We start from the raw sequence: 13645 nt of genomic DNA, 5'->3' as shown, positions 1-13645 counted from the left end.
TGTTTTGTTTTATGCATCAAAACTTTTTGAATTCATACATTAACTGGAGGTGTCTTCTTCAAAATGCCATGAATAATTTATGTATAGTTCAACTCTATTATACCTCCTGCAGTTTTGCACTGTATTGAAGAGAGGCTGTGAAATCACTTTCTTTGATGCATTGCATCCTCTTGTCAGAATGTGCAACTATTTCATCATCCTATGTACTTGTCTTTAAAATTCATAAAATACAAGAGGGTGTTAAAGCAAAATGCAGGCTTCTGTTATTAACATCATGCTAATAAATTCAGAATCATTGCAGAAAATGAAGAACAGCTCCCGTTTACCTAAGAATCACTCTGTAAATCGCTTTCATTCTGCAAGTAGCTAGACAAATAGGCCTTGCGCATCATTTGAACATCATGACATGCAGACAGCCAAAGCGTCCTCATGCAATCACATCAAACGCCGCTGGGTCACTGCAAATCACAAAGCTTTGATGACTGATTCCACTTGTGAAAAATTCCTGCTGAGAGCTTGCAGTCCAAGTGAGGAGCCTGGCAAGTGCAAAGGTTTGTTATGGCAGGAATGAAGAGGGGATTTAGCTATTATAATCAGAATCAGAGCAGCAGGAATGAATCAAGGGGTTATCCGGACCTCACTGATAAGCCACCCTCAAAAATCACATCTTTTTTTATGGCACAATGAATCCTACACACCCAGCACAGATCTGCCAAATTTTGACAGCCGTTTTGAAAAGAAATGCTAAAGCCTTAGATTGAGAGACAAAGACTTCGGTTAATAGAGCAGTGTGGAAAGTGCTGACGCATTCAGCAATTCAGAATTGACTCCCTTTTATGAGTTTATGAGTCTGAATGGAATTGGTCAAAACCTCGAAGGAATAATGTATACTACACCATGACAAAATATATTAACACTATATGGCACGTTAAACTTGCAAAACTTAAGAGACAACAGAAAAGCCAATTTTGTCTTGTTAGTTATTATTTAAAGATTCTTTTTAATTCTTAATGCAATGCAAACACAATTGAATAAAAAAGAATGTAAAAGTCGAAATGTAAAAGTTAATTAAACTCTGAATGTCATGCTATTCCATAATCGTATCAGATTCAATCATGTTGAATTTAGCATGGATGAAAATTAAACTTAGGATATAGTTTTCAAGTTTTCACAATGGCATGCATTCCATAAAGGTCCTAGATCATGTGATAATTTTACAACTCGCAACTTTTCAAAACTGTTTAATCAGGTTTTTGGTGAATGTTTTTCTGAAAGATGTTTTGTCAGATGATCGATCGATACTAGACTAGACTAGACTAGACTATTTGGTGTATGTCATCTTTAATGTAATGGAATGAATGCTAATATCACACAAAAATAATGGTATGTACTATGCATTTTTTTTCGCCACAGCTATTTCTGGTATTATGATATTTTATTTTAGTTCGTGTCACTCTATAACTGCTACAGCCAAATCCAATGATATTCAAGTATGACAGCAGTCTTGTGCAACAGACATGACCTCACAACAATTTGATGCGTACACATTGAATCCTGTTGAGGGAATTATAGAGAAATCAGATCAAGATGGCGATATGTCAGCTTTGATAAAATCAGATGCCTGCTATTCAATAGATTGAGTGGGTAACAGTCTCTAAAGACAGCTGTTGCGAGATTAGTGAATGTTAAGATGTCACAGAGAGAATACTGATACGACAAAGACTCAATTGAAAGGAGAGTTCAGAAGAGAATTGAAGGCATAACCTTTGGGTTTGAGATTTGACTTTTCAGATAAAACAGGCCACATAAATACCATGGCTTTGAACAACAGGGTACCTTAGTTAAGCTCAACATGTAGATGATTATGATGCTCCGTTATCACTGGAAAAACATGGTGGCACTAGGGTGGCCACTGACTCAAGCAGAGTGGAGGCGATCCATCATATGGAATTCTCCTAAGGCCTGTGGAGAGTTTTGACGTTAGTGGAGAGGCACAGACTAATCCAGACCCAGCAGGTGTGGAGGCGGAGGACAACGACCCTGCGGGTCAGGTCTGCAATAATACTAAAACTGAAATGCATTTGAATTAATACCATGAAAATGAGAGATTTTTTTTTACAGTTCATTTACATTTAACAGCTTGCAATGAATACAGCTAACAAAAAATTCTCGTTTAACACAAACTGATGATGTCCAAAAGCATTAGTACTGGTAAAGTCTGGTTCTGAATGCAAAACAACCATCCACTGTGAGTATCATTAGCCTAATAGCAAATGTCAAAGGTTGAAGGGCAACCCATAAACTTTAGAGTATTGATATCCTATTTTTCCTTAGGTTGCTCCAGAGGGACTATCAGTATAATTAGTTTACCACTTTGGTAAAATGCCTCTTGTAAATGATATATTAATACATTTTTCACCCATTTTACATGTTACTAATTTAATTGTCCAACAAGTCCCATTGAAAAATGTACCAGTGATCATATGTCTGATATGATATTATGTTGCTTCTTGCATGTTTTGCAACACTTTCTAAATAAAATTTATACTACGTGGCACTGAAAGCTAGTTCAGTTTAATCTTAAAAAGAACATCAATCCGCAACATTTTATGTTGTTATAAATATAACCTTGAAAATACCTTACTACCAATACCAAACCCTAGCTCAATCTGACTGATAGTGTTAACATGTCCACCATGCCATTTCTATTTGCTTCTTAGGTATCTTTTATCATAACTTTTGATTCCAGACTCGTACCTAAATGCTCTGCATTGCATGTGAAACGCTGTACTGTACTACAGAGGAAGTTTACTAAGAAAAGCCATTCATTTGGAGCAGTTATGTATAATGTAATGTATTAAAAAGGTTGTGAGGTCATTTTATAGTATTGTGCGAGGTACCAAATGAAAATAAGCTGTTATTGATTGATAATCTTCCTCCATAATAATAACTTTTTAATAGGGGATTTTTGGTGTTTTACTGCAACTAATGCAGACTTTACATGCTATCTGAATTATCAAGCGTCCTAGTCGGAAAATGGACATGAATGGCATTAGAGAGGCCCTATATGTACTTACGATAATTCTGATAGCACGTAAAGGCACTATTGTTGTTAATTTTAGCTGGAAACTGCAGTGAATTGTATGTATAGTAAGTTTTTGTATAGGTACAAATTTGAGTTCAAATGGTTACTTACGTTGAATACTTATTTTTATACTTTCATGTCGTCTTTTTAAATGTAAAACCATCAAATTTGTTTATTTCCAGGTTTAAATAGGAACTGAATACCAGAAACCGGTTTTACCCAAGATGTTATGTAGAACACTGAACCAGTCATCCAGAAACTGTCAACTGTCTAGGCACTTGAAGAGCTATTTGCATTTCTGTATCAACAGTGAGGATGATACAAGGCCACAGCAATCAACATGAGAATCTGCAGACCACAGCTTGGAGCCTATCGTTACACAACATTATGATTCAGAGGGGGAGATTCGTAAAAATGATTTTATTGTAGCAATCAATGGTGCTGAACCAGGAGAGAACATCTATTCACAGCCACTAGACTGGTGCACTTTTATATTCCTAGTTTCATGAATATTTTTTATTTAGATCGAAGAAGAACACAATTTAATCGGTTCCTTTAAATGCATCAGTTGCCAGTAAGCCAAAGTTTTGGCTGGTTAACATTGCCTTCTTGTAAAAGCCACAATGAATATTTCTCTATTACCATCCAATCAAAATTTGCATTTCATTGCAGTCCTGAGGAATTAGTCGTATGGCATTTACGTCACAGGTGACTGGCTGAAAAAAACCCTGCATGTCGATACTTCCCATATTCAAATACATCCCATCTCAGATATGTGAGGAAATTATTGTCAAATAAAACTGACAGCACTGAATGATCTTAAATATGCTTCTAAATAAATTTGCCTCATTAAATTATATAATCATTACGGTGAGCATCAAAGTATCATTGAAGAAAAGCCACTAAGAAATGCATTTGGGAGAACATCATCGTTAGGAGCAAGAATTTAAAACTTCAGTGCTATTTAAGTAAAGACCTAATAATTCGTGCCAACTGCAGGACAGAGCTCAGTGGTTAAACATCATTGAAAGTTTGTCTCTTGATTGCTTCACATTTGCTGAAAGGTAACTGCTTTCATAATGTCATTAAACAAATTGAGATCATTTGCATCTGGTTAGGGTGCTCCAAAGCATCTTCTGACTTGTTCTTATGTACATACCCTCTCATTAATGCTAATAGCTGCTTTCCATTCGAACAAATAGGACCCCTGCAAATGACAAGTATGCCCGCTAACATCATATTTAGGTTTATGATCAAGGTTTTATGCCTAACGTACCCCAAAAATGAGCAGTCTGGTGCATCTCATGTCATGTTCATTGAGAAAGCGCATACGTTATTACAAGAATAACAGTGCCAGGGTGCTGGTGATATTCAATGATGCAAGCCCTGCTAGATGTCAGGGAGTATGCAGCCCTGATTTCATTAATGGTCTCATTTGGTTTATCTAAAAATCAATAAACTGCCTCTGTAACATGAAAGAGATGCATCACTGATGGGACGTGGAGACATCAAAGTTTCCCGCCGAGCCAGAAGGTATCCCCATCCTTTTGAAGTTAAAAAATTATGAGCTGTTCTCCACGCGGATGCTTCTCTGTGTCATTCATTTGCAGACATAATGAGGCCCAGTAATTATTTAATGTGGTTAGAATTCAACACAGGAGATCAATGAAGTTGGCTGGTTTCTGAAGACTTTACAAAAAAAAAAATATGAAAGGAATTATAGGGAGAGAAATAAAAAACATAATCTTTGTGGTAAGCATCTGAATCTTTAATGAGGAACAAAGTGTTGACTGCCTTCTGGTGGACCAGAGCTTGTTGCATTGTTAGATAATCTACTGTATGGCAGCATTATCATTACAACTCAAAATATTTTTTCATCTAAAATAAGGTTGAAAAATATATAATGTAAATAGAGGAACTAGATTTAACTGAAATAAATGATATACTGCTGTATAGGCCGGTAACACAAACTCTCACATTATGAATAATTCAATCAGAGCAAAGTATCTCTGTCAAAGAGATGTTTTGAACAAAATAACTCCTAAATGCAAAAAAAAGAGGATCATAACACAACACAATTTGTATTAATGAAACCTTCTGTTAGTGCAACCTACAGGCTCTGCTAATGCACAATATGTGGGAGTCAGATAATTGCAACTTTGCAAGACCTCTGCAATTACCATAAAGGCAAAACGTTACACACATTGTACCAGTAGCTTCCAAATGCTGAAATAAAATTGCTTTTAAGTACAAACACAGTGTAAAGTACTTCTATAATAGCTACTTTGTAACTTGTCAGTGTTTTTTTTTTTTTTTTTGCGGGTTGGTGGAATATTGAAATGTAGAGATAATTGGAGAGTGATGAATGCCTTCACTTAATAGCCAAGTCTCTCTGTAGAAATGTGTACAGGCTTTTCTCTTAGACAGGAAATGGATAGTTAATGCGAGCTTCTATAAGCCAGATGTGTCCATGTCATTTCTCGTAAAAAAGCTGCCAATTATGGCTGCGGGACTCAGGAGCGAGACATTAAGTTTCAGCAAATGTGAACACCAACACTACAGCAATACACAAAAACATCTTTGTATATTAAGCTTATGCGTTCTAATTTTATTTTATTTTTCATTTGACATTTGATTTGACTATGAATGATATCGGCTCTACACATAAACCCCAGATGTGTCATCTGGCGTTATCAGATGCAGTTTATCTCAGGGGAGCACCTCTCAAACACACCGTTCATTCAATCAAAAATTGATGCAGTAATGATTCGAAAGCAATTCTAAGCTGCTGAACCACCTGGAGGGATTTCTCTGAAAACAATCAGACATTGTAATAGATAATTTTAATGCATCTGGCTCTGTTGCAGTTTTAGCTGTATCTAATACATTTAACAACGGGAAGGTAGAGGCACAGAGAGAGATTAAATAAACTACTGTCTTTTTGTAAGGCATGACAATACATCAGAGGGTCAAAAAATGGGCTGATATTGGGCTTTGAGACAGGAGCAGGACAGAATTTTTGATTATATGAATACTGTATACAAAGAGTGTGAGCAAAATAACAAAATATTAACATCAAAGAAGTCAATTTAGAGAAACCTTCCAAATTCTACTACATGCTGAAAAGACTGATATATAAAGACACACATTTGCATTTGCTTAGTCTGGTAGCATTGAAGTTTACACAAGTTCCACAGTAACTGCATAAAAATTATTATTATATGTATTAATAATGTTAATCTTCTCTAGCTGAGTACTTACATGTTGTAGGTGGGTCTCTGAGGGCATGATGTATTCATTCCTGAGGCAGGGACTGCTGAAAATGTATATTGATCTGCAAGTAATTCAAATTCCTCACAAATCCTGTTTCACTGTGTAACGCTGACTTCAGGATTTACTCTCCTGTCAACAGCACAAGATGGATCTGGAATGAAATGGCCTGTGGAAATATACAATACAGTGATTTGTTACTGTTTTCTGGTAGCTGGTTTTAATCTAAGAATGCATGAACAATAACCTTTAAGTGTATTAAGTGTATACATTTAAGCGTATACATCTATGTTTAACCTTCAGACCAAATCACTGATATTGACCATTTATTTGATTGTTTTGCTATGTTTTAACAAACTGTAAAACATACTTAAAAAAATTTATCTGGAACATTTATTTATTCTTTATTGAATAGGTTTTGTTATTAATGCAACATTGATAGAATTCATAGAGAAATTTATAATTTATAATTTGCCAAGCTTTATCCAAAACAGTTAGTCAGTACATGGTATTACTGAACAATGAATTTTTTACAATACAATTCTTTTCATAAGAGCAAATTCATATATTTACTCATATTTCATAAAAACATGCGTTTATTTTTTTTAATTAAACTCACATTGTTATGCATCTCTGAGAGCTAAATGTGTAAATCACCAAGATGGAGTTTAAATTAAATAAAATTGTCTGTCTATGAAGTAGAAATGCAACATGTTTTTTTAAATGAACCAATACTGTGGTAAAAAAGGTAGTAAAATTTAGCAACCATAATTCAACTGGTTTGATTCGTCTATCCCCGAGTGTAGTTATGTCTAGTTTTCGCAAAATGTCTAGTTTTCGCAAAAGCCCTGTTGCTTTCAATAGTCTGTCCAAAGCCATGTTTTAAGTGAGTGCACTTAAGGGGTGCACTTTTGTGACAAATATCTTGGTGCATATGACATAGAAAAATAATACACATTGTTCATTTACTTGTTTCTGAGGCAACTCAGCTTGGGTATGACAGAGATTCATCCTGAGAACTTGACATCACAGTTCACCCAGCAGATATGACAAAGTTATGCAAGTTTTATCACAGGAGAGCATCACAGCGAGAGCTTCAGGTCTGGAGGGCTGCGGCTGTTTCCTGAACTGAAAGAGAGTCTTGAAGCGTGAGGGATTATTTCCCCTCCCTTCCATGTCACGGGCATGGAGGCAATGAGCACTGCAATGCAGCAAAACAAATCCAGACAATCAGTTAAGAACATATAATAATTATATTTCTGATGAAACAATCTAAAAATCAGAACCTCTGTTTTAGCGCATCTAAAAGCACTACCACCACATGATAAAAACAATGTTTTGAATGATTGCACAGATATATGAAGACTATCTGGCCTTATGGCTATATGCTACTAATTATTAATTAGTGGATACTTGAAAAATATCTGATGTTTTTGCAGTATATTTCTTGAAAAGCCAATCCCTTAGAGGAAGATGTGTTTAAGTGTATTATGTTAATGCATAATGGCAATATTTTGCATCCACAATTAAGGTACTTGCATATATTTTAATGCTAAGGACCCTATAATATGGCAGGCAAAGGAATCTCTTCCTCAAATATATTGGCAGCTATATAAGTATTTTACACTGTGGGGGGAGAAAGTATGCATAATACTATTATAAAAATGCCATCCAGCCATCCATCCCTTTTCCATACTGCTTATCTTCTGCAGTGTCAGGGGGGCTGGAGCCTATGTGTATTGAATGAATGGCCATTCCACTGCAGGGCTCATATACACACACACACACACACACACACACACACACACACACACTTACTCAATCACTCACCACTATGGCCAATTTATAGTGTCCTATAAATACCATGCTGTTCTTACAACTTAAGTAATTGACTTTATATTGTCACTGTGCTAAAAGTCAATTCAAATGAATACAATACTATCTGGAAAATACTGTCAGAGTAATTTAAAAAAACCTGTTTTTAAACATTTAACTTTTTACATGCATGTATTCATGATGCCTATATCTAATTTAATCATCTAATCAAAATTTAGGGCATTAGGGCAACGAAATGCATATATTGTGAACAAAAAACAGTAAAATCAGCAAAACCTTGTAATATAATATAAATATAATAAATAATAATGCAAAATACAGTTATACAGTAAATATTTAAATTATAGAATCATCTAACATCGTCAGAAATATTTTTGTTACAAAAACCCATCAATCTGCTTCAGAAGACATGTGATAACCCCCCCGAATTGCTTATAGGTTAGTTTTACATTGTAGTACTCGCGGAAATATGTGATTACGAAGCTTCAAAATAATGGCCGCCATCCACAATCATTACCAAGCTTGGGAGAGCCAGAATAATTAAAATAAAAACTGTCTTCGTCTGAAAGAAGAAAGTCATATACACCTAGGATGGCTTCGGGGGGTGAGTAAAATATGGGGTAATTTTAATTTTTGGGTAAACTATTTTTTTAAGAAACTAGCGCAGCCTCATCATTCATATATGCACAGGTAGGTACTTTTAACATAAATTTGTTATACCCAGGGTTCTGCAATGTTTTTCTGAAGCAGTCGGTGCAAACTGAACATTTCTGGCATCAGGAAAAAACTGGAGCAGGAAAACATCGCCTTGTTTTGTGACCTCAGTGGGTTGGGGTCAAAACGTTGATGTGCGCTGCATAGTCAACGCTTTCTGCTCTTTCTTTTTGTATGCCAGCAACCATCTGGGGATGAAGATAAAAACTCAAGGTTCATCATGGTGGGCAGCTCATCAACCTTCAAAATTTCTTAAAAACTCATGAAAAGATGAGCAGTTCAGCTTGAAGCAAAGATAAGATGACACATACAGTGTCATTTATAATTACTTTAGTTAAATGACTCAATTGTGTCCTTCTTTCATAAATCAGTCACGGGGTTCTACTAAAAACAGGTTTGCTGGGGTTTGAGACTTTAGAATTAGGGGTATATCGGATAAACATAAGCTCCTGAGCTCTGATAGTCAAGGATGACTGAGTGGAGTATTAGACCAAATATCACACGCACACATAGAAAAAATTGTATCAAATTATCTGGTGTGGGCTGACTGAAGACCTATTGCTATGGTAACAGACCATGCATCACATTCTCTGAAAGCATTTGCTTACTTCCCTGCACTGTCACACCGGTGCTGTCAGCGAATGAGGGCTAGTTCATGAATATTCATGAGACGCCACCTGTCCACACCGCCAACTAAGCACCATGGCTGCAATATCCTGTGAATGCATCACACTCATAATTAGCATCATCACTCCCCTCGCAACAAACATGACTGACAGAGAGACCAGGACTCTGTCACCACGAGGCCAGAGAAGGGGGAACTTGCTTTACCTTTTATTTTGGTAATTAAACTGATCAAATCAAGAAAGATGTAGGAGCGTCTTAGAATAGCAAACAGTGAGAACACTGTTATCTTTACATCTTTTGATCTCTTCTCTGATGGTACGTGATTTTATTCGTTAACTGTGGGCCCCGAGGCCCAGCCTCTGCTCTAGCAGTAAACAAATATAAAACTCACAGTTTCAGCAAATAGCTTGAGTGAGGTGAACTCCAACAAAACAATGCTGCTCAGATTAAATCACGAACAGGAGCAAAAACACAAGTAGCTCGAACTGGTTTGGTAAACTGCTCACTCAACATGTTTCATGAGAATAAACCGCTGACTTGAATTGCACAAAATGCAAAATGGCAAGTTTTGTAAGGTGTGTTGTTGGCTGCCAAGAGTGCTGAACTACATTTTTAATCTTTCCTTACAGAATTTTGCGCTGTTTTTTTATTTTTGTGATCAAAACGATTTTGTGGTGGTAAATTTACAACATATATGCAAATCATTTTTTGCACTATACTCTAATTTGCTGTAGAATATGTTTATAAAATTTATATCATGATTATAATAATTGTAGGCCAAATTGACCAGCATATTTCTTTGTAAAAGGAATTGTTAAAAAGTTTGAATACAAAAGTACTGTTAATAGTATTCGAAATATTTGCTTTTGCTTTTCGTGGTAATATTAACTGAATAAATATATAGAATCCAATCAATTTAATCAACCCATAAAAAACTGGACCCAGGATTTCAGCCTAATACATGAGCTAGACACCTAAATGTGGAGCTAGTGTTTCAGAAGAATGCGTACTACACAAATGTTTCTGGTGATGAATGACAGCTGTGACACACTCACACACATACACTCAAGGGAAAAGATCCTCAGTCAGTCTTCATCTTCACAGCCCTGGAGCATATGCATCATCATGCAGAGCATTAAGCCTTCATTAAGCTTTTAGCTCATTCCTATCTCAGAGTCATGCTGGGACAGATTGGGCAAAATAAGTGTCCAGTAAGTGACATTCTCCTGTGACCACGTGTCCATCTGACACCCAGAAATCCTCTCCAACACTCGCTGATTTCAAGTATCTTTTGGAAGCCTTTTTTAATACACTGAAAGTGGACAGGGGTTTATACTTAATGCCAGTCAATTTGTGAGCAGCAGCCAAATCTAAAACTGCTCAGTCTTCATAGAAAGGAACTTGAAGCACAATTTCGGTTACTTTGGGGGCACGATCTCCGATCATTGTAATGTTATAATGTTTTAATGAGTCTCTTCTGAAAGGATTAAAGAAATTCTTCAGAAATCATTCTAAGGCTGGGTACACGCCACAAGATAATCTGTCTGATTTTGGGCCAATTTCTCCCCTTCCGACAATCCTTGGTAATGTCCCGATTATCTTGATGGTTCTAAAGATATCAGATCAGTGTTAAGAGTGACTGAAGAACATTGGAGGCGCCCCGATCTGAAATCCTGATGTATGCGGGGAGCCTTGAGTGAGATTGTGAAACGCAAGTGAGACCTGGAGATTATCACATGAAACGAATGTCCAATCAGAAAGCGAGCCGACAGAAGACCGAAGCATAGTAGCAAACGTGGTCATGGATTTTGGGTCAGCTTGTCAATTTGTGGCAACAGAGTATTTATGCAATGTGTCCTGGAAAACATATTTATTCTCAAGTCTCGAGAGGTTTTGTGAGATTTCCTGTATTTCCTGTCGGGACTCTGGATGATATAGGCAAAACGGTGACATTTTTTTGTCCTCTTGTATGTAGTCTCTCGAAATTCTGCTTTGCCAGTGCAGGAATGAATAAAATTGTAAAATATATTAAAATAGAAAACAGTTCTTTTAAATTGTGATAATATAAAGGTTTTAAATACATTTTAAAATATTAAATGCAGAAGAGACATTACCAAAAACATGACCAAATCTTATAGATCCCTTACTTTTGATGTAATGTATATAATTAAGAGATGAATTAAATAGAATTTATTTCGAGTTCCTGTACTTCAGCTGGCTCTAGTGCCACCAATAGCGTTTTTAACATGGAATGTCGGTAAAAGGTTATGAAAAAAATTTTAGTGATTCCAAACCTTGGCAGTGTGTATTATATTTATACAATAATAAGACTTTCTATTGAGGCTACTGGGGGAAGTGCTGACAGCTTTTAGAGCTTTTGCAGTAACTTATGAGCTCCATTTTGTAAGCTCCTCAGAGAACTGACCTTTTTGACAGGACGCCTAAATTTTCTCCAGAGTGTATCAACCTCAAACGGTGCCTCAAGTCTCTTTTCATTTTTACTGTGTAGGACCAAATGTACCCTGTCAGCGTTGAGCCAGTGTGCCATTTTTATCTCACTGCAAGTTTTTTTGGACCTCCAAATCAAAACAAGAGCTCTTCAATTCAACTTATTTCAAAGACGTAGCTACAAAAAGAAAAAGAAAAAAAAAAAGGTTAGCCTGTTAATCAGTCCGAAATTCATAACACAACAGATCTGAGATGACAAGTGCAATAAAAACTCCATAAAAAGATAACTTAAACTCTGAGAGTGGCTGATTCTCAATTCTTATGGTCTGTCAAAACCCTTGTTTTATTATTAAACGTGCAGATTCTTTCCCTACAGTCAGAGTCAGTGAAATCAAGAGTGTTGCACGCTTTCTGCAGAGCCCTTTAAAGATCATCACTTATATCTGCCCACTCTTAAAGGAGCTGAAAAGTTTATAAGCACTCTTGTATGGTGAACATTTTTCACATGTAAACTGCACCACAAAACATTCATGGTTTCCATTCTCCACTGAAAGCGTTTATAATTTGCATTTCTCTCACCCTAAAAATGCTAACAGCAGATGGCTGTTCTGATGGCATTAAAATCTGTCCACTCATTGCCCATTCCGTGGCATTTATCAAGCAATCGCAATTGCAGTCAGCCCACACTAAACATGACGTATGTGGAGTCTTCTACAAGGACAAACCAGGGGCAATCCCTTATATGCTCCACTGTAGCCATGGCAACAAAACACTTGCAGTTATGTATGGTAATTTCAAATGCCAGGAGAGGCTGTCAAATGGCGTTCACACCAGCGACTATGCGGGATGATTAGAAATATGTTTGGATGGCTCCCACAACACAACCCTACTCTCTGAGGATATTTTGTGAGGCTGGTGTCAATAGGAAGGGTTATGCTTTCATTAATCAGTAATATAGACCAACCTGGTCTCATAAAAATGCGTACCTCTGTGCATTTTTTGCGCAAAACCGTTTTTATGTTTCCTACTGCATGTTTCATAGAGAAATGAGTGGCGCTAAAACACAGGTTCAATACGTAAACCCTTTCACATTTTTATTACAAGCACTGCAGCACTTCAGAATTCAACTATCCGTGGACTGTTGCTAAAAGTTAATGCTGTATCATGTTGGAAATACGTTAGCTACCGAACAAACCTTCAATGTATAAAAACCCACACATATGAAGCTAAATATGTATGATGCTAACATTCAAAACCATCGGTTTTGAAATATCCCAGCATATTAATATAGTCACGATATTCTTCAAGTAATTGTGTGAAAATTAGGCTTTATTAATGTAACACAACACATAAATGCATCCTTAAAACATAACTACTACTGCATTGCTCCTGAACAGTAAACATAAACAAAGAGTCTCGCCTCCTACTCGAACACTTTCACGATGCTTTATGTATATTACGCTGAGAAATAGTATTTTAACAGCAAACATCTGCTTTAAGTTATGTTATTTAATTTAGCTCTGTGAAAAACAGTGCCAGTCAGAAAGCATTAGAGCATTATGCTTGTAATACATTGTTGCATTGCAGCATATGGCACTGAAATTGTGTTATTTACATGAAGTCTCTGCAATTACATGAATAATTCTGGAAGCTGAAGGAACATTC

The 13645-nt window shown here is 36.3% G+C and overlaps 1 long non-coding RNA gene across 1 annotated transcript; it reads right to left on the bottom strand.

Annotated features, from left to right (window-relative positions):
• Positions 1-63: 63 nt before the first annotated feature.
• Positions 64-7599, bottom strand: LOC122325341. The gene is made up of 3 exons (XR_006247287.1): positions 7325-7599; positions 6347-6524; positions 64-1962 (listed from the first exon to the last, which is right to left on the bottom strand). It is a non-coding gene; the product is annotated as an uncharacterized LOC122325341 (long non-coding RNA).
• Positions 7600-13645: the final 6046 nt, after the last annotated feature.

This window comes from Puntigrus tetrazona, chromosome 20 (assembly GCF_018831695.1).
Source record: "Puntigrus tetrazona isolate hp1 chromosome 20, ASM1883169v1, whole genome shotgun sequence".
Classification (NCBI taxonomy): Eukaryota; Metazoa; Chordata; class Actinopteri; order Cypriniformes; family Cyprinidae; genus Puntigrus; species Puntigrus tetrazona.
The sequence above is the reverse complement of the archived record's forward strand: the minus strand, read 5'-3'. Positions and strand labels throughout refer to the sequence as shown.